The sequence below is a fragment of the Periophthalmus magnuspinnatus genome, chromosome 13 (genome assembly GCF_009829125.3).
Source record: "Periophthalmus magnuspinnatus isolate fPerMag1 chromosome 13, fPerMag1.2.pri, whole genome shotgun sequence".
Taxonomy (NCBI): Eukaryota; Metazoa; Chordata; class Actinopteri; order Gobiiformes; family Gobiidae; genus Periophthalmus; species Periophthalmus magnuspinnatus.
The window spans coordinates 7,498,182-7,524,983 of NC_047138.1; the positions used below are offsets into that span (position 1 = coordinate 7,498,182).

General features: G+C 39.4%; 1 protein-coding gene across 1 annotated transcript in view; it reads left to right on the forward strand.

The window, feature by feature from the left end:
- Window positions 1–26,802, forward strand: part of lrfn1 (leucine rich repeat and fibronectin type III domain containing 1) — a 148,561-nt gene that overhangs the window by 99,057 nt on the left and 22,702 nt on the right. The window contains exon 3 of the mRNA XM_033977668.2: window positions 19,727–19,839. The gene's annotated coding sequence lies outside the window, so the exon portion shown is untranslated. The remainder of the gene's footprint in view (window positions 1–19,726; window positions 19,840–26,802) is intronic.

Consider the following 26,802-nt stretch of genomic DNA (forward strand, 5'->3'; position numbering starts at 1 on the left):
GCTGCTTTGGTTCTATCCATTTGTGAAATTCCTTCTCTAAATCCAAAGTGAGTTTTGTTCCACTTTTTCATCCTTCGCAATAAAGATACAGCTTTTACTTTCTGCTAGCTTTAATTTGCAGTTCTAGTCAAATGCCATTTCCCAGCTCCATAAAGCCAGATGCTGATGAAGGAGTCTAATTACTTGGTGTACCTCGCTCTTGTCACAATAAAATGTGTCTTTATTTAGAAGAGCTTTATTCGGCCTTGAATTAGCATTTTAACAGAGATCACTGGGGAGTCTAAAGATACCACTACATTTTGCAACACAGTGTAAGAAAGTAGTTAAAGTTGCATTACCCAATTTCAAACTGCAAATTAAGAAAGTAGGTATGTAAATATATCTAACTTATTCCAAGCATTCATAAACCCTTTGGCAAAATTGCAAGTATCTACATAATCCTTTGGGCAGGTGCGTGACCTGCATGTTTCCATGGAAATAGATAGTTAAAACCATACGTTGGAGCATTCTCCATCGGGATTAGATTTATGCAGTACCGTGGAAACTATAGCCGAAGGAAGCACATTTCTGTGGAAACAAGCGAGAGGAGATTCATGTTTGTGGAGATGCAAGCCCACTCAGAGTAAGGATGCATGTTATTTTTCTATGTTTTTCAGTGGAATAAACAGAATCAAAGTGAAAAAACATGCTTTTTTGTGGCTTTAAATTTTTAAAAGTCCATTACTTTTTAAGGTAGTCCTACTAAAACCAAACAAACTATCAAATTACATACAGTATGCTATAAAAAGTAATTAACGAGATTGGAGCGACTTTGTTATTTGTCAGCTAAATGTGTGCAGTGTCCAATTGGCTGCCTTTGATCTTGAATTGGGTCATTAGCCACGCGCCGTTAGCCATACTGAGATAGCGTTTGGAGCAGAGTTTGTTTTGGTGTACTCACGGTGGCACTTTGATTAGAAAAAAAACCTCTTGTCCTCTGTGTCCTTTCCTTTTAAAAATATTAAACAGGAGCTGGATGACCTTTTAATAGATATGTGCTGCAAGAAGAGATGTTAACTCCAATCAGTCCACCTGGCCAGTAATGCTTTTGCAAATGCTAACGTATCTGCGGACCGACTGTAACGATCTCTGATGTCATACGCACATGCTAATTCAATTGAAATTAATTTTTGCAATAATTATGGTAAAAGCAAAGATATTAACCATGTCTACTATGCCAAGTAATTAAATATGTACAACAAATGAAACTAATGTGTGGCAATTAGTGAATAACAAACAAACAACAAATCAAAATAATAATTAGAGCCACTGCTTTTCACAGATGTACTGTTTACGTGAAGTGAATTCATTTCAGTTTTACAGTGCACATTCAAAGAGTAGCACATTTACAAGTAGGAGACTGGAATAGATTGTTTAGTAGCCAAGGCAAGCAAATTATTTATTCAAACATCACCACATTGTACTGGTTGAACGACAAAAAGCTGTACTCCATTTTGAGGACCACTGTAAATTATTTAGAAAGTAGATTTTACCGTAGAGAGATTTAAGAGGAGTAACATATACGCTACAACTTTTCTAGTCTATCTGCTCCTGTCTGCTACCTCCACCGGCTTGTCGTCATGGAAATGTTTTAGCTTTGCCAGAAATGTTCCAGTATAGCATTAAAGTTATCAGTCTTACGGGCATTTTTTTGCTTAAACATAACTTGAAAACAGTGCATTCTTTGTGTTAACATTATCACATTTCCTGGCTCTCCACAGATTTGACTCATAACTTGACCTGGTGGCGTCAACTACTTGTCTCTAAGGTGCAAGATAAGTTTAATGTCATACCATGGAACATTCTAGTTTAAGCATTTTCATGGATATAAGCAGGTAACAGACCCTTCATAAGAAAACCTGCATAGCGTGCTTTTAAAACCTTGTCCAAACCCAGTATATACTTTGTCTGTTGTGGTTGGCTCTGTTCCTGGCTCCGGGCGACATGCAGGGCAGATCTCACAGCCACACAGTGCACTGCAGGGCTTAAGGCTATGACTGGTCAACTCAGAGGTTTGTGTTAGCAGCTTCACAAAGCCTGAGCAACTGTTGTGTTAGATCACCCCCAAATGTCAAAGTGGTGCCAACGTCCTTTGACATTTCGCTTGTAAAGACGGCGACCAACTGAGCAGAAAGATGCTTTAATTAAAACAATGAATCAGACCACAGTCACGTCAGCAGGCACCAGAAGAAGAAGAGTACATACGAATATGTGCAAGTTTTAGCTTCCACTAACGCGAGGACAAGCACAATGTTTTAGAGACAAAAACAACCAGTTAATCCCATAGAAATTAATGAACCACATATGTCTACTAGTTTACCTCTTTATATTATTAGTGAATGTACTGTATAGGAAAGCAGTAATACTTAAAGATGCTCAGTGTAATTTTTCTGTTGAGGGATGTCTGTGTAATTCTTCAGTCGTCCAGGTTTGATCTATAGTAAAAGCCAAATGTTAAATCTGTCAACTGGTCAAAAAGTTTTAGGAATGACGATATTTCGCTGCTCATCCAAGTCAGATTGGTCAGATTACTGGTGGACACTGCCTCAAATCTATCTGAAGGGATTAGCTAACTAAACTGAAACTGAAAACTGATTTTGTGTTCAGTTTCTGTATGCAGGCTAGGTGTATTGAGCTACATTAAGTGTGCACTGTGCCTGAGACATACTTAACATATTCATACACCCCTTAATGCGTGTTTTTCACATCTATGGCATCCTGGCTAGCTCCATTGCTCCCTTTGTTTTCTTTGTTTGCTTTGGGTCTGAGGATGGAGTTATAGATGAGGGAAAAGTGATGTCTAAGGCCCCCCTTCCTGTTCAAGTAAGGATTGTCTTTCCTAACAAAAATAGCTTCTTTAACTCCCCTCTCAAACCATTTTTTTTCTCTGGCTAAGATCTGTAATTCACTATCTTCAAATGAGTGTTTACTGGATGGAGATATATGAAAGACTAGGGTCTAGAGGAGCTCTCGCTTCAGATAGATATGAGGCAGTGTCCACCACCAATCTGACCAGAACTGAAGAAGCGACTTGGACAAGCAGCGAAACGTCTTTACTCCCACAACTTTTAAGCCAGTTGACATATTTAATTTTTGGCTTTTACTTTGGTGAGGGATCCATCACTATGGAGATGATATTGCTTTGCTGGGAATGCACCACAGTATAACAATTTATCCATTATTCAATTCAATTATTCACTTATGGGTGTTTTTATTGCTGAGAAATACCTGGAAAAAATATATTATTGTGGATGGCATTGCCTCTCTACAATTCTGACCAGTAACTTGCCTGTGTGGAGTCATATTATGGAACTTTCCAGGCAAATTAATAACATTTAGACAAGCAGGTGGCAGACACTTCACTAAAAAAGTCCCATAGTGGACCTTTAAATGCACCGTAAAAGTAGTACATTTAATACAATAAAAACTTCCTTGGTATTCCTCTTACGCTGTGCTATCTGCAGACCTCCTGTTTCCTTGCACCACTTTTGGCAGATGCTGACTACTGCAGACTGGAAACAGGCCACAAGAAGTAAATCACACTGGTCCAAGTTAGAGTTGATCTAATGCTTTCGTAATTTAAACAAAAAGCTTGCAGCCCTGACAAGTCTATTTAACTTGTTGGAATTAGGAAAGGAAATCAAAGTACAGTGATATGTTTGTTAGTCTGCCAGTAAAAAACTATTGAGCTAAAATAAAATGCAAAAGGTTCACTCTGTAACTTTTCCGGTGAGGTCTGCCAACTTTCTTGTTTCCATGGAGATGCTATTGCTTTTCCTGAAATGCTCCACACTATGGCATTAAATGTATTTATCTTGAAAAACATGTATTTTTACTATGAACGTGCTTGTCTCTCCACAGACCTGACTTCTAACTTGGCCTGATGGTGTCACCTGTTTGTCTTTATAGATATAGCTGCGTTTAATGCCATACTGCGGAATATTACAGAAAAGACCCAGTACATTTTTAAGCAATTGATGCAGAGTCAAGAAAGAAATCCGTTATTAATACATTTCATATTTTAACTATAAGTCTCACTCAAGTTTTTATTTGGATGAATGCATGCAAAATTAGTATTATGTTTAAAAGGGAAGACATTTAAGAGAATTCAGTTTTTCTGGCGTGGAATCAGGGTAATAGGTGAGTGGGTTGAATAGTGTGGTCTTGGGATTGTTAACTGAATGAAAGTCTGTATAGAGACCATTTGGAATTTGCAGCAGGTCTGAGAGGTGATGTGACGTCTGAGGATTCAGTCTAAATAATTCAATCACATCTCAGGGAAAGATCTTTTTTTATTAACAAGCTTTTTAAATGGTGCAGTTAACGACTAGAACTAGCTGCTATTGATTTGGAGTCTGTTAAGAGACTTGTAATCACAGAGTGGGCTAAAGTGAACACATGAGAAACACAGGCAGGTCATCCAGCAGGAGAGCGACTCCCTCCAGAGGAAATAATGCGTCAAGTTATGGCACAAAATGTTTTAAAGGCAACAACTGTGACATAAACCCTCTTTTTGGAGGCTTTCAAGCTCGCTGACCTGGTCCATAGTGTCAACTGGCTGACTGAGATCAAAAAGGATTCAAACAGAGCAATCACCAGCACAAACAGCAACAAGGGGAGCTCATGGAGCAGGCTGCATGGACCAGAGAGCAGCTTAAAAACCTATTTCAACTTCCCTGCCCATATTAGGATTCAGGAAACGCTCATGTTTGTGGAGACCTCCAGCCGGGGAAGAAATCTCAGATTAGGCAGAACTCATAACAATAGTGTGTACAAGCAGCAGCACATGTGGAGATAAGCTGTGGTCAGATGTCATGTGTTAAAGCACAGGGCATCTCTCACACACATATAAATATATTTGTCACTGAAATGGCAGACTTCTGAAGGTCTGATGAAGAGCGATTGGCCTCCTCCTGTTCCAAAGCTCGGATATTATTCATGAAAATGCTGCAGTCTTTTTGAACATTTATGTAGTTCCAGTATGTCAGTGGATGTGACGAGCTGTGCTCCACATGTCCTATATCCATTATAGATGGTTGGCTCAGTCGTCCTGCACTCTACATATGTTTACAAGTGTCAGCTGCACTGGGAGAAGAGATTGGAAAACTGCAGAGCCCTTAACCTGGGTAACATTATCCTCGTGTGTATCAATAAAACATATGGATATAATTGTGCTGTTTGCATAGACTTAGACACCACACGTGAAGCTCACAAAGTCACACCATGTTTTTTTACTCATTATCCCACATCAAACAGTTTGAGAGAGATTCAAATTAATTGCTTTTTATTCATCGTCTGTAAATATTTTTAATTATTCATAATTGTGTGAAAATCTCATTTGCTCAGTTCCATTGGATTATGACTTATCCCCGATTGACATGAAATATTTGAACAGGCCATAAATCAGAGGGCTGTTATATTAGGCTAAAAGACCAAATGTAGCATGAGGACAAAGTCATTCTGCTGCTTCACAGCGTTCATCCCCCGCTCAAAGTTAGCAGCACAGATACTTCTGAAAAAACTTTTGATTCTGGACTTGAAGTCCCTGAGAGCTCTGGGTGCTGGGGCCTGCTCACTGTGGAGTACACCGGGTTGTCAGGCCATCTGCCTTTGAAGAGCACTGCTTCAGATGTGATAAATACTTGATGTTTAGGGCTGAGGAGGTCACAGTGTTAGAAGATAATTAGTGAGGTTTTGTACTAAATAAAATAAAACACACTTTGAATGTTTTATATAAAGTTAGAAAACTAAAGTTAATCTAAAATATATTGTGTGCACAGACATGTCTCTCCAGCTGGGAGCAGGAGTCAGAGCCGATGAGTCTGGAGCAGACAAATAGAGCAGCGGTGTAAATCAGATAAGCTCCCTGTATTCCTCTTTGACACATTGGACACAATCTTATCAGCCTCTCCTCTGCATGGGCTCTTCATTGCCACTCCGTCTTGACAAACAAATCCTGTTACAGTGGGCTGCACTAAATCCCACGGTGACTCCCATAAATTACAGGAGTGAGTATTTACAGGCCTGCCGAGGTTTGGGATCCTTCTCCTGGAGCAGGAAATGAAGAGCGCTTGTTTTTGAAGCGTTTTTGTTGATGACTGCTGCACTCCACCTCCACAACCCGTCAAAGTGACAGCACTGGCACAGCTCAGGCACAACTCTGACATTATTTGCAGGTTTGCAGAAAATATCTGGCTAGCTACAATGATTCATATAGAGCCACCTCTGTTTACCAACGAGATGTCACATCCATTTAGCAAATTATGCATGTGCTCGGGGCTTAGTCAAATTGTTGAGGCCTCCTACTTTGATAGTGGTAAGTACACATTCAAAATTATTTTCCACATCTTTACAAATGTGTTCATTTCAATAAAACATTTAATGGATTGTGCCACACACACGTCTAAATGTTGAAAATGTTCAATAACTTAACCTCTGTCCCATTACTGTCGTCTAAACCTGCTTAAAGGCTTGTGTAGAACAGAATATGCTAATGCTAACTCACTAAGCTCTTGTAATCTTCATGCTTGAATTTGTGAACAGAGAACCCGGGCTTTTGCACATATAGTGGCACACTTTACAGCTATGCAAAATACCCTGTTCGCTCCAATGTTTTAAACCATAAATCAAGTATGCGGTGCTGTAATATGATTGGAAAATTACAAATGTTACTTAAAGAGGTGAATTTCATGTGTGCTCCTGGTATAATGCATTTTCCTGCTGAGCATATGCTTATGTAGCCACCGGTGAACCATGAAATCACTTGGTTTTCATGAAGCCGATTTGCATTCTCAGGTTAAAGCTCAATGGGCCAAGTGAGGTAGTTGTAACAGCCTCATTTAGACCATCAGAGCTGTCTTTTACTATTACGGCTTCAGGAGATGATCAAAGTGTCACTATTACTGAAATGATGCCATGTGGTAATGGTATTAGGCATGCAGTACGCGACGCCACCTCACACTGTGTCGCACAATCACAAGGTGGGCTAAATTAGGCTCATTTTTCATGTCTGTGTTTTCCTATTTTGTTATTGCATTATTATTCACCCTGCTGCAGCTCATATTGTTCCAAGTCATGGACGATTTCTGCTAAAATGCAATATACGTATGTCGGACTTGTAGACATGTCTCCAAACGGGATTATGGCTCCAAATGTGCAGATATCCTTTGGGAATTAGGTAAATGTGAAATCTAATCCATAAGTGCTTTTTTGTTCTAGCAGAAAAGTATAGCTGGAGTGTGATATAAAAGACTGACAGCATGTTTTATGAGCAGTATGCACAAGGGAGCCATAAATCACACCGCTACTCACACGATTACACTGGCTCTGTCCGATGCATTTTCAATTTGGACCTGCCGAAAAGGTCAAGGGCGACTCTGCTTAACATAATCACAAATGAGCAATCACTGACATCAAGGTCCAGATGATTGTGGTTATGTCCATACCTGCATAGTAATAAGTGTTTGTACTGTTAGACGGCGTGTGTATTACCTGTTAGAACATCCTTACAAATCTGTGCGTTATTATTACATATTTGGCGGTAAGCGAGTTCCCAGGGTAGCCTGACAGAAGCGAGCTTGCCAGACAGCACCATCCGTCCCTCCAAGCACCACCAATCACTCACTTAAACACCGGGCAATGTGGTTGAAGTGTCTTGCCCAAGGACCCAACAGTATTAGAGTCACCGCCGCCCCAACGTGCCATTTCGTATTCCCCGATGTCTCCCGTCCTAGTATAAACCATGTCCAACCTTGCATATCTTCTGAGATCAAACGAGATTGGAAGTTTTCAAAGTGGTTTAGCCGAACGGGGGAAAAAATAAAAAATACAGAAGGAGACGCTACTGCTGGTTGGTTATTAGTTTTATTCACATAACACAGGTTTTTGTTTGGACCACTGTAGAGAGCAAGCAGACCCCACTAATAGAAAAAAAAAAATCTTTTATTTTATTACACCGCAGGCAGTTTTCTTCAATACAATTCTCAGTATTAAGAATAGTTTAAGTTCCCCACTGACATTCATCTGCTTTGGCGTAATTGTATATCTGATTTTGTTTTTCTATGGAACAACAGTCTACCTAAAACACTGACCTCAGAAGACAAAATGAAATAATAAATAGTATGTTTATTGCCTGCAAAGTTACGAAAGCTACATTTGCAGCAACACAGGATTTCATTTCTTGTTTTTTTCCTTATACAAAAGTGGCCCTGCTGTTTCTCCGATAGCCCGTCTCAAGCTCTGTTTTTGCTAATGCCGAGACTCAAGTGATTTGTAGCCCTGCATGAAATCGCTCTTGTCTGCTCGCACTGTCTGAAGAGGCTATGATATGTTTCATACCGGAAATTGGAATTATCATTTTATCAATTTTAGCCCAAAACGCTCACTCACAGATTCCCCACTCCTATAAGTATAAACTAGCATAGCCCAACCGCAAGCAAGCACCAAAAGCCTGTACTTGTATTTTGTAGTCTAACCGCAAACACATTCAAACACAAGTACTTTTATTATTTATATATACTCCCTGCAAGTCTTAGTTGAATCTTTTATCGCTCGCCAGAAGCTCTGGACTGCGACCATACCACCGTGTTTGATGTTTAGTTCTTTAAGCCGTGACCTACTATGTGTTTTGGATCATATCTCCAAAAGTATGAACAATTTTCTCTTCAGAACATTTGGGTCCTTCACAAAAATTAAAGATTTTTTGGAGCCAGTAATGAGATTTTGACAGCAAGCTTGGCCTGATTTTTTTCTTTTTACTTTTCTGTCTGTTATGTGTCTCCACTTTTGATCTAAAAAAGGCTGCACTTCTTTTGAAAGTATTAGTGTAATTAACAAGCAGATATAGAGTTCCACTTTTAATTTGATACATGCAGGGATTTTAATGATGTACCGTGCAACTTTTTGAGAGGAGTATCTTTCACCTGGTTTCCATTGTCTTCCATCACCGCGGAGAAAAGCTGTTTATGTCGCCAGGTCGAGTTAGAGGTCAGATCTGTGAAGAGGCGAACCTGCTCACTGTGATGTCTTTCAATGTATTTTAGAGCAATAAAAACACTTGTTAACTACCACACTAGGGCTGGGTGATTTTACGTAAAAAATAAAATAGATGATATATTTTTTTCCTCCTTTTTACTAAAAATGTACAAACAACAGAAAAACTGTCAAAACAAAAAAGTATATAACTATATAATTGTTTCAGTTGCTGTTGCAGTGCTGTAAATAGTAAGCTCTATTTGGCTAAAATGATCATTTCCACTGTGGACTGTAAATACAAAAGGCTTAAACTCAGCATAAAAGCTAAATGTCACTGTAAACATCACTGATTTCAGAGGAGCCGATTCAAATCCTTTGTTTTTCTGTTCTTCGTAAAGGACACAAAGGAAGAGCACATCATCTTTCTCGCATTTTCAAAGCAATTTCCAGTGCAAAAAAAGTGGGGAAAACCAAATCAGTTTTCTTCCATGTAAATCCATCTGAACTTACAATTTGATAAATCATTTTTTTTGCCCAACACAGTGCAAAGCAACTTGATATATAGATTTACATAGTCCAGAATGTGTCAAAATGTGTAATAGAAAAAAAAGTGTTGGAATATAAATTACTGCAGAGAAACAGGGTCATGATATCCGGTGTGATTTTGAGAGACGCCATAAAAATAACCTAACTCTTATAACTGCCTTATAACTGTGATGGAGTCTGTGATGATCCAAGCCTCTCTCTGGTCCCACCTCTTTGCTCGGTATCCATGGCCGCCAGCACGAATTCATGAGTATTGATTGGCCGGGGGAACACATGGACATTCATCTCGCTGTGACCTCTAATGCCAAAGGTTTGTGGAAGCTAATAAAACGCTAATTATTTAAACAGACTGCTCCTACAAGCAATTTTCCTTTAAGTGCTTTTTTTTCATTTTCAGGTAAAGCAGACGAGTGCGATGGGAGGTGCGATGCCGTTCTAGATTAGCTCTAATGGATCCGACCAAAAAAAAAATGGCTATTCTCTTTTATAATCACCTCCCTCTCACGGCTCTGTCCTCGGATGACTCTGGGAATATTGCAAGTGGTGAATAAACAGGATATAACTAATGTATTTAAACACATTAGGTGTGCTTTTAGTGACAGGTCGTCGATATGTATGGCGTTTCGGGGCATTGCTATTCATGCTCCTCTATTAGTTCAATGTAATTAGACTCTGGGCGGAGGAACACATGCAGTATGGTGTAGTGGCTGGGGTACATGAGCTAAATGATTGATATTTCACAGTATAAGATTCAAGGTGTAAATCAAGTCATTAATCAAAGTGCTGACACGTGGAGTGCGTCAGAGTAGTAAGAGGAATGCTCTTTGGAATTCCGTTTGTGGGATTCAAGATAACGGATTTTTAAGTATGATATATTGCTACGTAAAAATATCCTAATAAACCTTAAACTCTAAAACAGCATAATCAGCAAACCTTTTTCTAAGTGGCCCATATATGAGAAATGTGGCTATGTAATGTATAAAACATATATTAAGCATAGTTAGTATTAGATAATATTCATAGTTGCTAATAGATGTTAATTATTCAACCAACTACAGCTCAAATGTTTAACATACAGGTTTAAAGGGCCTGTACCAGAGTTTTTCCCCATGTATCCCAGCCTATAAGCGGACTAACCAGCTGCTTAGGGCCCCGAGGCCACCAGAGGGCCCCCAAGAGCCCATACATTTATATTGAAAATAATGATCGGAAAGGGTTTTTTGAGGGGGGAACTAAACAGCACTCAGGTGTTTATACTAGTCTAAATACGCCTCTAAAATGATTAGATGTGTTTTATTTCCAGTAGCTAAATATGTGCTGCTTACATTTGTTCTTGAGTCGGGCAGTGGTGTGGACTGCTGTGTGTTTACACCGGTGTGAAGGCCCTCCATCCCTCAAGGTGTGCTCCGGTTGCGCACATCATTGATCTATTTGAATGGGTGTTTTTCTTCAACCAAAAGTTAGTGAAGTTAAGTTTATCTAAAGGACGGGACCGTGCACAAACATCCCCGGAGGAAGATTGTTCTGGGGAAAGAGAGACTTTTAGAGAGGACTGGAATTATGTCACCGCTTTACACCACTGTGAAGCTGGACGTGTGTAATTATGCAGACAGGACACATATCAGAGACACAAAGACAGCAGGGGAGTCCGTTTATTACCCTGGCTGTTTTTGGTTGTGGCTGATCCTTTTGTGCTCTAAACTGTGAGATGATGTGAGTGTAGCTAATGCAGGTTACCGCTTCTGTTGTCACACTAACAACGCTGATTATGCTGGAACGTCTTTGTTACATCTAAATGAACGACCTGTGAATGACTCCTGAATGTGTTCTAAATGGTCATTAATATGCGCATTTACATGACATTTTTGCTAATTATGTCTGCAAATTTATGTTGCCTAACTCAACTCTGCATCCAAAGCCTAACAATAAACATCAAAATAATGTGATCCTAGAATCAAACGTGAGTCTTTTTGTGGTCTGTTCTTTAGATTGGCCAGTTTTTGTGCATTATTTAATGTTCAGTCCAATTACACAGACTTAAAATGAGCTGATGAATTTAAATCTGATGTTATATCCAGAGTTTCTCTTATGCTTCTCCAACTTGGATCACTGATACTTCTTAGTTAATATGATTCTGAAGTAAGCGTACTCTTACTTAAATGCATCTTTTGGCTACTCTAACCAATTCAGCATTTTATAACAAAGAACTGATAAATGTAAACCCACTTTAACCAACTGACACATTAAAATGCACAAGAAATCAGGAAATAACTCTCTAGAATTTAATTTTTCTCCAGACCCTCCTGCATTACATGTCTTTATACTGCTAACTTTTTGCAACAGGTTGAGATGATGACAACATTATCTTAATTTGGTCAAATATGGACACATGGCAAGGGACCCGACAGTTAATTCTGCTTAGGGCCCCGTGAAAGCTAGAGCCCTGCCCAGTACAGATATATAAATAAATCTGCTATGTACTGCCTGCACTGAATTATAATGTGCTTTATTGTTTGATTATCAAGAGGTGCGTGTTAGCATGCTAGTTGTTATCTTCACCATGATGAGAAAATTCCGCTCTGACCTCTGAAAGTTGTGAAAAGCATTTATAAACTCATTGCAGTGAATAATTTAGATACTTGGAATGCATAAGGCAAAGTGAGGAATAACTTTGGACCACTGCACCTTTTAAAATGAAATAGTTCCATTTTCCAAGACAGTAAAAATCAGGTAAAGCGCCTAAAAAAGTGTTACAAAAAACACACTTGCACTTGTTATTGAGCCTAAAAAGCAATGGTTCCTTCTGTCATATTTTGAAGTGGATATAGTAATTAGTGTGACAGAGGTAGTGGGTTTGTAGAAGATGGGATGGTACTCTCAGATTTGACAGTGAGCAGGCCACACTTCATACAGCAGAAGCAGAAGTCTGTCCAGAGCTGAGTCATGGTGACATTGGGAGTGTCCTTTAATAAGCCCGCTACAGCTGCCTCTGCTTTATAGCCAGTCTGTGTCTCCGCCACAGTGATCACAGTTGTTGGTAATTGGTGCAATCTCGGCAAAAATATTGTCTTTAGAAGCCCCTTTACCCTGCTAAAGAAATAGAAAAATAACATGAAAGCACAAGAAGACATTTCTCCGCAGGGTTACAATAAAAGTAAATTAGTCTCATATTTGGAAAGGCAAGACTCAGCCAGAATGTTAGCGTGTTTTAGCAATGTTTAGTGATCCATAATATGCTTAGAAGACCCATGATTTGATTGGCTATTTGTACGACAGAAGATACATTTAGTCCCATTTCTAAATGATAAACTGTCACGGATTATGTTCTAGATTCAGGCTTTTACTGTTTCCTTGTGAATGATCTTATCGCAGAACCAATGAAATCCAAATGAATGACCATAAAAAAGGGATAGTTACAATTAGTTACACAATTACACACAAAACACATTTACACCCTGAGAAGGTCATACATCCTGCAACTGTATTTCTTAAACCGTAAAGAAGAAAACATAAAATCTGTTGTGCAGAACGATCGGTGTGACGTGCATCAGTGTATCAACAGGAAGTAAGCGATCGACCTGCATGGTGGGATACAGCCCTGTTACCACGGCTCCTTGGTTACTCGCTCGCACTTTCTAGAATAGCCATAATTTTGTCGATATCAGAGAAGGACATAACACGCAATAAACTATGAATGCATTCACTGAAATCCATATGTGACTCAAGGCTTGATTTGTTTTTCAGGTAAGAGGGTAAAAGGGAGTGGGTTGGGTCTCATGAACACGTCAACGAAGAAGATTTTCCATTTTAATTGTAGCTTTTTTTAGTATATGTCAGCCCACCTATCAGGCAAAACATTACGATCACTGCGTTTACATGTGAGACCTTTATTTATTCACCCCTCACCTTTTGTTCTGTGTATCCTATTATATATATATATATATATATATATATATATATATATATATATATACTGATTTATATTTGTTTGATCCGAAGGTTGGCGGTTTAAATCCTGCTTTCGATATAAACATCATTGATTGAACGTCAGATCCACAGGTTGACAGTGCGATTCCAGCTCCCACAGATGAATACTGTTGTTGTGTCCTTGTGCAAAACGCTTAACCCTCCTCGCCCCCCATGTCTGTGTACGTTGGTGTTTGAATGCGTGTGTGAATAGGTGAGTGGAGCCTTGATGTAAAGTGCATTGAAGGTGGAAAAGCGCTATATAAAAATGTGACCACTTACCTTCATACTTTTTTAACCTTATTTTTTTTTATCGTTCAGATGTAAATTGTGTTTTTTTGAGTCTTCAGTCTTTCACTTAAGTCTAAAATAGGACATGAAGATTTTGTTGTCAAAGTTGATGCGCTAAGAATAGGCAAAATTTGCAAGTGTAAAGATGCAAGTGTGTCAAAATTATGTGATGCCTAGAGACATGCTGGTTAGCCACTATTTGCTAAAGTTATTCACTGAAGAAACTGAATGTTGACAGGAGTTTCATTTGAGAGGTGACCAGCTGGTTCTAAAGCAGCAGTTTTCCCCAGTTTGATCGAAGGATATTAGTGTAAATACTGTTAATTAGGTCATCAGAACACATTAACGTTATACCTTATGTGTAGAGTTTTCCAAGAGGATCTCCACCCACCTTTCCTAAATAAAATCCCCATTGCTGTTATAATTTTAATGAGGCGTGCGTGCTTTCATCTCAGCCCACTGTTCTAATCTATACAGTATTAGCCACATCGCTGCATGCTCCAGGCAATAAAGAAATATTATCATTTCTCACCGCAGCAACGGACTCTTGTACAATTTATAGGCCACATACATCATGGCCGCCTCTGTGGGACTTGACAGACTGAAAATACGATTTTGTGCAAGTTTTTCAGAAGGTGTGAAAACTCTGCCAACTTAAAGTGCAATAAGGAATAAACACTTTTTTTATAAGATTTTTTATAAGTCTGGGGACCGATTTTATATATGCATTCAAATTGTCTTTTTAGTTGGAGTTTGATGTCATTTAGTGAACCTCCTCCCTAAAAGATTAAATTACTTGGGCGTTAGGAGTCCATTGCAGATCCTGTGTGGGCAATACACTAAATAATGTATATTGTTGTTTTGAAGGTATGCATAATTTATATATTGGGGTTTTGGTTATTAAAAAAAAAAAAAAAAACTCAAAAAGTATGTTGTTCTTTAAAGCAATGGTCAGTGATATTTCTGCACTTTTGCTGGTAATTTTAGATCAACTAATAATTCAGAGACATGTTTTAGCCCACTATTGCTTTTTACCATCTAAAAAACTTTGCAAAAATCAAAGGTACACTGTCAAAACCAGACTTGGAGAGTCTTATCCATGCATTTGTCTCCAGTAGGTTAGACTACTGTAACGGCCTGCTCACTGGCTTCTCCAAACGAGCCTTAAGACAGCTGCAGTACATCCTGCTCGGGTCCTGACTAGGACCAGGAAGTACGAGCACATAATTCTTGTGCTCAGCTCCCTGCACTGGCTTCCTGTAGCTCAGAGAATAGACTTTAAAGCAGCTGTGCTTGTGTACAAGTCTCTCCATGGCCTAGCACCAAAGTACATCTCCCACATGTTAGTGCCATATGAACCATCTCACACTCTGAGGACTCCAGGGACCGGCCTCCTGCTGGTGCCCAGAGTCAGGACTAAACATGTGGAATCAGTGCTTCAGTTTCCTGCAGCTAAAACCTGGAACAGTCTTCCTGAAGATGTGAGACAGACCTCTACTTTGACAATGTTTAAATCCAGGCTGAAAATGTTTCTGTTTAGCTGTGCATATGACTGAAAGTTGTTTTTTTTCTGCACTCTTCTCCTTTAATGTTCATTTTATGATGATTTGTTATGTTTTGATTTGTTGTATTGTGATTTTAAAGTCTTTCTTGCTCTTTAAAGCACCGTCAATTACTTTGTGTACAAATTGTGTTATACAAATACACACTTGCCTTGCCAAAATATCTTCTGATTATGGTAATATGAATTCCCAAAAACAAAGAGACAGAAAACAGAAAATCAAGGTACACATTTTTGTCAACATCACTCCCCTTGTGCTGTGTCTTGGTAGCTAGCTTGTTCCAGTAGTTTACACAAGGCTAAGACGTCTGCACAATAAATGTATTGAAGTAAGAATGGGGGCATTGTCCATCTCTGCTGTCATACAATATAGTGTTACACAGCTCCCAGCAAACTAGGCCTGCTCTCTCTCTGTTTCAGCTGGAGAGCAGGAATCACACTGATGGATAATGGCTTGACAGAGAATGTCCTTTGGCCATTGGAGCTCTGCGGTGCTGAGATTTTTCCTATACCACTAAAGGTCTGAAGAGAGAGGAGGGAATAGAGACTTGAGATCCTTGTGCAGACTGGCTTGGGGAAAAAATGGACTTCTTGATACAGAGAGAGGGAGTCGTGTGGGAGATTAAGTGAGAGTGGCCTGTCCTGAACCAACTCGAGACTTATCAAGCTGGGTCAGGTAATGATGTGATGCTTTAGGAGCGAACCTTAACTGGAAAATCTCTCTTGGGACGATTGGGGAGGAGGAATGGGCTTTATTCTGGTGTTGAATGCCGGCCTTCACGTGTCGTCCAACAGTTTTCTAAAGCTACAATGATATATCTGATTCTTACGTGACTTACTTTTCAACTCTCACCAAATGGGTTGTTTTTAGCTGGACACATGAAAAAGCCAGCTGATCCACGCTATGTTGAAACGTTACTGCGACGTGTATAGTCCCTACTGGCCTGAGATCACACTTTTAGCACATCCACGCTCTCAAATTCTCGTACACTCAATATGGCTGAGTTAAAAAGCTATAGGGCTGCACGTTAGCTAATGCATATATCACTGGACTGGACAGCAACGATTATTTTTATTGTGCAGATTTATAAATACTGAAGTTTTCTAGATAAAGTTTGATGACTAAAACTATTATCAGACTTGTGAAATGTTGCGAAATGCTGTTCAGTGACTCCTAAACTTTTTTTTTTACCAAGTGTCACCAAAGAAAAGATTTAATTTTCAGTATGACCAGATCTAGACCTATAGCAGGACTAATCCAGGTCTAATCTAAGGCTGAACCAGGTCTACATCATTTGCACTGTAGTTCTAAACAAGAAATTAGTCAAAGGAGGACAAAAAAGTGGATAAAGTGAACTCTAAATCAGTGAAACCCACAAACTGAAGAGGTGCGCCTGAAGTACCACCTGAAGGAGTTCACGTACCACTCTATAACTGACCGTCACCATCAAAACCAAGTCAAAAATTCCTTGCAACTTTTTTTTTTTTTTGCTTTTGTATGCATGCTTGGTCATAACTTGAGAAAGGTTTCCACTCGTAACCATGCCAGGCTACAACGAGAGCACTAGATAACACGGCGTCCATTTCATTTCCACGTATTCGTTTTGCCGTGGTGATGAATGTCGATGAATCACTGAGAATGTCACATGATGGAAAAGAGGAGAGCGAGCAGGAAGGATGACAAGAGAAAAATGAAAGAAAAACATAATAGAGAATTGATTTGTTTTGATACAGTCTGTTGGTGGCGAATACGAATATTTGTGTTTGGTTACGAGATGTTCTTGACGATCATTATGTCTCGTCTGCGGCCCTTATAGTGTCACATTGCGGTTACACATCTCAATTTAGCCTCTTAGCAAGACCCGAGCATAAATGTTAATATTCCGGACACACAGGAAGGGAAATTGAAGTACCTGCTCTCTAAACTAGTATATGCTCTTCATTTCTTCAACTCTGACACCAGACGAATTGAAGGGCTTCGGAGTGACGTATCTAAAAGGCAGAAGCTTGCGTCATAAATACTTGATTATGAGGGTGAGAGGTCCTACACCACCCCCGCTTACATATAGAGGTACAGTGGATAAGCTTAAGTGGAGAGCTATGTTTTTAATGCATGAAGGCGTTCTGCAGACAAATGCCAATGCTACGCTAATCTCCCCAGGGCCGCCTGTTCTCGGGCGGGGGCAGAGCTGTGACATGTCAGGGAGCTGGTTTTGAATTTTAGGGACAAGTGAGAACCTGAAGGCTTGTGACCTTGGCAGTCGCTTTCTCCACTGAACAGAAAATAGCTTTTTAAAGGGGCATGTGGACCTTCACATGTGGGTGGAAATTATTTTTTGGGGGTAACTCTTTCAGTCTGGCTACAACAATTCTGCTTTTTGTTATATTCCATTGTTGATATGTAAATGAGGTCAGAATTCCAACTGAGAAGGGAAAGCTGAACTTGTAGAAATTAAATATTTGAAGATTGCTGCGCACTGTTAGTCTGCAACAAAGTGGGAAAAAAAGCTGTTTTAAAATTGTACTTTTTTCATGTATTGGCACAAGGTGTAACTTCATGCTTTGCCCATCTGTGGTTGGCTTTAACACTAAAAACATGCAAAATATAAGAATAGTTTGTCTTATAGGTTATGTTCTTCAATATCAGACAATTGAGTGAGAGTTTTTACCTTTTTAGTGAGATTATTGCCCTGATATTTCACAGATACTTGAAAGTAACTAAGTGTCACCACAACCGATGAAATATTAAACTACTACTACTATTTTTTGTCAAACATATTATCAAATATCGTCATTATCATAACGTTTTGTTGTTCCAGACATTGAGTAATAGGACCAAAACAAGCATTGGTTAAGTATAGATAGTTACAGGATTATTATACGTGAAGGAATAAGAATTGCACACGTGGTCAGACTCAACCTATGTGGTATTTTGTCACCCAGCGGAGTGTAAGACTGAGAACAAAACTTATATTATTAAACTCAGTAAGTTCCAAAGGCTTGTCCTCATTTGTCTTGATATTCGAGCTATGTTTATCCACTATACAGTATTTTCCCAGTTAAATCTCATCACACGTGGGAGCTGCGTCTCTCTCTTGGTTTTTGCGCAGATAAATTCCAAGGCATTGTCAAAATATGATTAATTTTTCATTTCGTCCCCCTTTACTCTTTTGTTCGGTGCTCCCCACTCGATGATGTAGTGAAATATTAATGTCGGGCCACACATCCACAGTCACGGTATCTCCGGCTCTGTCCCTGCCCGTGCTGGTGCCTGCTGCTCCTGCTGTTTATGTTGCTTTCTCGTTGGTTTCATAATCAGATCAGCGTTCGTATCGCGCCCAAAGCTGCCAAGTGGAAAAGGGAAGCAAGCTCCGTCAATGAGATTATGAATGTATGACTGCTCCTCTTGTGTGTAGAGTTGTGTTTTCTTTGCTTCGCCAAAGTGCTGTCGAGGAATAGATAATGAACATCCCCAAACGTGGCCAAGCAGCTGGAAATCTTTGGGCCCATTTTAGATTAGAGACTTAGAGGAATGATTCTTTTTTTGGTACTTGTAAAATGTCACTATTACAAGGGATTTTTACTCACCAATTCTGCTACATTAAACAGTTGATTTCGCTGAATATAACGTCTTTAAAGTTGTATTAAGTAACTTTTCAGGTGGAGGCTTGTCTCATGGAGATGTTAGTGCTGTGCTTTGGATGTCCCATGGTATAGCATTAATATTTTAAGTCTTGCATGTGTGAGGTTACAGGTGTTTTTTATTGCTCAGAAACGCCTTGAAAAACACATTTTTACTGTAAGCGGAGTCACATTTCCACAGCGTTGTCTGTAATTTGGCCTAGTGGCGGCACCTGCTCGTCTCCATAGAGATTGATACGTTTAATGCCATACTGTGGAACATCCCAAGCAAATAGCATCTCCAAGCAGGTGACAGAAAGATTACATAGTGCACCCTTAATCTAAAAATATTATCTATCTCGTAATTGAGGTTTTTCTTTAACATATTAAAAGTAACATTTATGGTGGACGGTTTGCTTCCTGCTTGTCTCTTTGGCATTACACATTCGCCATAGAAACAAGCAGATGAAACAGGTCAGATCTGTGGAGATGCAAGTCCACTCACAGTAACAATGTAAGTCTTTTTTTAACAACAGAAACATTTGTAGTTGAATAAATGCAAGAAAAGAACATTCCTGGCAAAGCTATAACATCTCTACAGATACAAAAAGGTGGTACCAGACCATTCTAACAAACAAAAATTACACAGTGAACCTTTAAACTAACACGTTTCCTCCGAATTTTGTTGTTGGTCGACGTTCAAAGTAATTCCATGTATTTCTTTCCTAGGTGGTGTTTCCTTGTCAAAAGAGATTAGACTCACAGCTCTTGGACTCCTTGTTGACGGGCTGGCTGGGAGGGTGATGTCCAATCCCACAATGCACCTCAGGGCTTGATATCAGGTACGCTTTTCTATTGACTGAGTGAGCAACTGCAGCTTTTACCTCCGTCTGGGGTCAGCAATAACCACTCCCAAAGTATTACATTAGCAGTGGCACATCAGCACTTTTTCAGATATGGAGCACGATGGGAATTTTGCTAGAGAGGAGACCGTGAACGCTATACAGGTGTGGGGAAGAAGTAGGTCAGATTTGAATTGCATTTCTTTTGTGTTTTGTTTTTGTGCTTCTCTTTATTACAGAGGCAGATGTGCTGGGATAACAAGTGTGCAGACGTTTTAACACCAAGTGAAATTAAGACAGGGATTTTCAAATGAATGCAAGTATTACAAACTACCTGAAAGTGGAGCGTTAGTAAGCTTTCCTCTTCAACTATAGTATATGTGTGAAGAGTCTGGATTTTTCATGAGCGTGTACAATTATCAAATCACAAAGGCTCTCGTTGTACCTGTAGTTGAGATCTGATGTTGTGAAATGCATGGTCTTCTCTTAAATGTTAATCTACAGGAGTTTTTTGCTGTTTGCACTCTGAACAGAATCCAGAATATATTGCAAATCTAATCCCAATTGTCAGGAAAATCACAATTCGATTTCTGTCCATAGTTGTGCTGCTTTGTTGTGCGTAGTCCTAGAAATGTGTCATCATCTCAAAGTATGACTGACAGTGAAGGTAGCGTGGGGATCAGGTATAGGGGCTGCGTGCCGTATGTAAATGGACTGACAGGGACATTATTTATAGTCTGACTTGGAGAAGATACGCAAGAGTGATTTTAGAGTTCCCTGGTTTCCTGTCTGTCTCGTGCATTCAACATGACACAGTGCAGTGTTACGACAGACACTGCACGCTTCCTCAACTTTCCAAACTAAATGTATGAAAACAGCAACATTTTTAAAACGCCGTATGATGTTTGTGTATCAATAAAATATCGCCGCTAAATGCGTATCCATCTCAGACCGGGTGGCGTCATTTCAGATATTTTAAACATTCATATCTTATAAATTTCTTAAAATATAGATGTCTCCGCTCATAAACATTACATTACACATCAACATTTATGAATAAGCATGCCGCGTTTATGGTTTCCTTTTGTTACCGATACACACATACTAAATAAAAATTAAAATTATCTTGTTGGAGTGTCTGCCAACTACTTGTTTCCTTGGAGATGTTATTGCTTTGCGTAGAATGTTGCAGTTTGACATTAAAAATATACAGGTTGTCCATAAAGTCTCATTAGAATTTACAAGTCTCAACTGATAACATCTTAATCAGACTTGTTCTATTGTACTCAGTGCTTTCCAAAGTGTTTTTACTGCATTTAAAACACCTCAAGACAACACACGAGGCACATCAAGACAATGTTCATGGTAGCGTAGCCTCGTCAACGGTTGCAATCGCATCTGTTACATTCATCCCATATCTTGCATGTAAAGCTCAATGTGGAGGGGCACCATCTTACTGGAAAATACTGGTTGGTTGAAAGTTCTGCAGTTGTGGTGCCACATATTCAGTCAAAAGGTCAAGGTAGACGTGCAGTAATTGAGCTCTTGTGGTAGAAAAATGAACCAATAATTGACCAAAGATGCAAAGTAATTGAAAAGTTTTATTACCACTGAGTACAGTAGAACAAATCTGATTAATATATATATTATCAATCCCCTTTGTAATTCATGAACACCTTGTATATTTACCATTTATCCAGTTACAGTATTTTATTGCTAAAGAAATACCTTGAAAATTAGCATGCATTATTACTCTGAACAGGGCTGCTTCTCCTCAGTAACTTTGTAATTTTGTTTGTTTTGTTGTCACTTGCCTGCTTGTCTCCATGGGGATAGATACTGTGGAACATTCCAGGAAGACAGACATGGGGTAGACGCTCTTCTACAACAAAAATTACATAATGCCCCTTTCATCAACACTACATTTTTATCACAACGTAATATATTAGCTGTGTAGTGATAGTTTCAGAGCATAAGATTTTCCGTTTAGCAGCAAATACCTTTCAACAAACAAAAAGTGAACATTGAATATTTGTACTGCATTCCGTCTGTTTCCACCATCTGTCATATAGGCCTAAATGAAAGATGATCACACCATAGCTGCCATGGTAAATCTCTGGACATAATCTATCATTCTGTCGGGCTTAGCGAATGCTTTAAACTAGAGTTAAAACAAAAACGATTCCCCTAATACGCAGCAAAATATGAAATTTATCTTTTATTAATTATGTAACAGCCCACTTCAACTCCGCCAAGAATCTCCTATGAAGTGATTAACCGGGCAAAGGAATGAAATGATGTTACCCCAGTGTAACACAAAAACGCTCTATCTGGAGTTGTAATATAATTGTCAGTGTTCTAACAAATGTAAAATGGGTCATAAAACCACGTCCAAAATACAGCACCACTACATCACATCAGCTTCTTGTTTCATTTGTATATTGTATAGTGTCAAACTATTAATTACCTCGAGTACACGGGGGGATAGAGTTAACGATCTGCAGTACGCCAGCCGAGAATAACCAAAGCGCTACCTGTATCCCCTTAACATCTGCGTTGTGTACGTGAAGGAGAAGTATACACCCTCAAAATGTCACCTCGCCCTAAATACTGTAAGTGCAAAGATCTGAACTTGCATATCGCCGGTTTGCGCGTTTTGTTGAGGGTGGAGTTAATGTGGAAAAGTCACGGCTGATCCCCCGAGGTGCAATATAGAGGTTGGGGGTACTTTGCCTTTCGTTCTTTTTGACCCTCGGTGGTCGGAGCCCCTGCCGGTTCTGCGGTCGGGGGGGAGAACCGCACTCTGCTGAGAACAGAGAGCAGTGATGGCTCCCGGTTGTCCTCAGCCAGTTCAAAGGGAATGGCAGGGCAGTGCTAATTAGCTGCGGCTTGTGTTAGCGGTTTGAACACAACTGCTGTTCTCCTCAGTGTACTCCCCTCCCCTTTGTCATGCAGCAAACAGGCAGCCGCTCAACAGACACTCACACCGCATAACTTTGCATATTTTGTCCCACTCAATGTGCAGGTGGGGGAATTGGAATTTTTGCTTTGGTCCAATTATAACACACATTACTGTACGACACACGGCACACTCGAATAAATTTACGTACCTGTATGTGTATGTGTTCGGTTGTGCGTTTCCAAATCATTTTGACTGGCTTACTTTACTTATTTCGGGTTTGGACATTTTAGCATAGAGTAATAACAACGCGTCAATTATCTCAAAGCTCTTGTTGGCATGAAATTTGTCACCAGCTGAGGGAACAATTACTGCATCTGCTGGTACATGTTGGGGAATGGGCATACAACACATGGTTTATAGACTTAGACAAACTTTAACGATGTACAAGGGAAATTACTTGGGAACAGTAGCTCAGTAGATATATTGAGATAAATAGAATGACAAAGAAAAAATAAATAAATAAATGTATAAAAATATAATAATGATGATGATTTTTTACCAGATTATTAAATTGCGATTGTGTCCTTGGAGTATATTCCAGATTATGGTGGTGGGGTAAAGAAATTGCCTGGCAAATCCAAAATGACATCTCTCTGTATTTTTTATACAGATTGATATCAGTCTGGTCCCCATTCCCCCGTTGCGTCTCAAGCCCGGCCAAACATGATCGTGCAATCAAAGCTGTTCTTTTCATTGACACATGTGAAATGGAGCTCATTCATTACCTATGAACCGATGATTTACAAATAAAATGAAATTTATCTCATCTATGACTAGTGCTTGGCAGGTTTTTCGGTCCCCTGTGATACTTTTTTTTCCCTTTATTTTGTCTGTGATAAGGACAGACCTTGCATGTCCTTTATTGGCTAATCTGCCTGTCAATCATGCTCATTTGAAAATAGGGAGATTCACTGATGATACTGAAGAGTGTGTATTCTGCATCCCAGGCAAGTAACGAGAAAGTGCAACGATGACATTGGAGCCTTGACATGAGTTTATCTTTAATTATTAGCTAAACATAATATTTACTGTGTTGATCATGACTCTTAAGAAAATGTATTGATTGGCGTACTGCATTGCTCCATCGTTTAGGAACCCTGATTGAGCATTGAAGTATTTGACTAGAAACAAGCTAACAACAACAAGAAACAACATAACAAGTCCAGAGTTTAGAGCAAAACTCAGTCATTTAAGACCAAAGAGGACACTTATTCTGGGTCACTACTCTGCCGCTGGCTAGCTGCTTTTCTGGTGGTTTTCTCTCCCTCTTTGGTCGTAAACATTTAAAGCAAGCTTGACTGCTGTAGCTTATAATCTCTTTATGTGCTTTCGAGAGGCACAGCTGCCAAGAAAAGAGGCATTTTCCAACTTCGCTTAACATTTTGGGAATAAGGTGAAGTAATTCCATTTAATGTCAATACTATTAAATCCATGGGGTTTTTATGGGAGTGAGAAGTTATACATTTCGTCTCTTGCATGATACGGTGATAAAAAGTGTTGAGTGCTTATCATATGACCGCACCATAAAATGAAAGAAACTCGAATGACATTATGGTGTACGTGATTGCGATTATAATATGAAGATGATAAAGGAGTATAGAGTGAATCTTCATTGTAAAGGCTGATGTACTGTTTGCGGTCTGGTATTAAAATCTATACCTGTATAAAATTTCAAGCTTTTTCCAAATGTTGCCCACATTACAAGCAGGAAATAAAATGTAGTTTCAACTTTAGATAAGATATTCGTTTATATTTACTTATATCAGTATTAAGCCCCCTCATCTTCGCACTGACAGAGCAGACTTTGGGAATGGCTGCAGTAGAGAATCAACTTTTATTGTCCCACAATGGGGAAAATTCCAGTATTGCAATGCAGAGAAATATATATATACTTAAATCTAACCAGTTAACTACAATATTAGAATGCTCTGAATAGTGTCAAAATACAAAAAGGCATAAAAGAAGACATTTTTACCTAACTATTATATACAGTGCAGTACAGTACAATAGCAGCTGTGACTATTTGCATATACAGTACAGAATATGGACAGGAGTAAATAGCAGGTGTGACTTTCATGTATTGTACCACTAGCTGCATTATAATACAGTCTTGCACACGATTACTACATGGATGGTAGATATCACGTGTACCGGGCTAGCAGTGCCCATTGTACGATTAAACTGGCTCGGTTTTGTCTCTCTGTCTGGTTTAATATCTCAGGATCAGAGTTTAATCACCAAGTCCAAAGATGTCCGGAGGTCTTACAACAGGATTCTCCACCAGTTCATCTTAAAGCACTAAAAATGACCGTGCAACACCTCAGATGCTCTCTAAGTGGGTAGCAAATAGCAGTTTTAATAAGGGTTTGAGGGGGAGAGTGATGAGGAGGTCAAGCTATTAGCCTTGTGTGTTCAATATTCCTGTGATGGCACCATGTGCATGCAGAGCTCTCCTGCTCACTGTGCTCTGCTCTGCTGCTCCTGGTAGAGAAATCTGAGGCGGATATCCATGTTTCCTGGAATAAAACAGGATAATAGTGACAGGTGGAGTCCGGTCGTATCCTCTTTTATGGAGATATACTGCATATGCTATAGGGTTGCACATTACGTAACTACCTCGGTAATTATAATCTATGAGAATGTGTCAATGGAAAGTAACTGTAACTACTGAAAGCAATCTCTTTGTGGTGAATGAATGAAATGAAATAGAAGCACAGTCTATAGTAGAAAATCCTGTTAAATGTCCTATCCTTTGTTCTGGCCGATTCCTTGTAGGGTTGACATTTACGGGTGAAGGGTTTTGCCCAAGGACACAATAACAGTATGCATTATAGGTCAAAATGGTAATTGAACCGCCAGCCCTTGAGTTTCTGGTATAACCGTAACCTCTTCCATCATTGTTGCTCATTGAATATAGCATCTCTTCTAGCAGTATCATCACAAATTTTAATATCCACGGTAGAAAATGTATGGTCGGTCAGTGTATTTATGCAATATAGGGATGTCAGAGTATTGAAAATCAGATATGAATCAATACTAAAACATGTATTGAGACTAGATACTCATTTCATCAGGTATTGACGCTAAAAGAATCACATTTATGGCACTTACCTGGACGACTGAGGGATTACATAGATACAAATATACACCAAATGGTAATATAGAAGAAAATACAATTGTTTAATGTTAATGTGAAATGCATTCTATTGTCTACTATCGAGTCTCTTCCTGAAATTTTTCGTTTTGTGACAACACCAATGGAATATTCAGTGTACAGTTAGCACATTTTCAATATATGTTTGGCTGTCAGAATCCGGTTGGCTGACTGCAGCGCTAATCGAGCACGCTTATTGAGCCACATACTCCGTCTCTGCTGTATCCCAGAATAACAAGAGCTTTGTGTCGTTGCTTATAGCTTTAGCTGTGAAAAATATGCTAAATTCAAAAACACCTGCGTGCGCTCTACCAGTCAGTACAGAGTCGGCACAAAGGATGCTTATAGCTGCAGGGGACGGGCGCTAGGCTCAGTCACGGCGCTCTCCGTCTTTCTCTCAGTCAAATCTCTTTTTGTTATAGTGTGAACGCTCTCAAGATTGGCAAACACACTGAAGATTGAGTCACTTAAACAGCCCCATCTTAACACTACTGCAGCTGACTCACATTCGATCCGTTTGTCTGAAAATTACAGCGTTTTGGGCCGACGCTGGTGCCGTGTATAGGAAGTCGTCTTTATCTGCAGCACATCTGTTTATCTGCAACATCACATGATCACAAACACTGGGCCCAATGACATGTGCAGGTGCGGTCTGCTTACATAAGACACCTCCCTGGTAACAGCGGCCCGGACAACAGCAACTATTCATTCATATTAATGATGAAGAACAGCTCAATCAGTGGCTCTGAGTCTGTCCCAGAGCTGCAAACCACACAGCTTTGAATCCCAGTTGTCATGCATGTTTTAAAAGCTACAGCGCACTCATTGAAGCTAGCCAATGCATCAC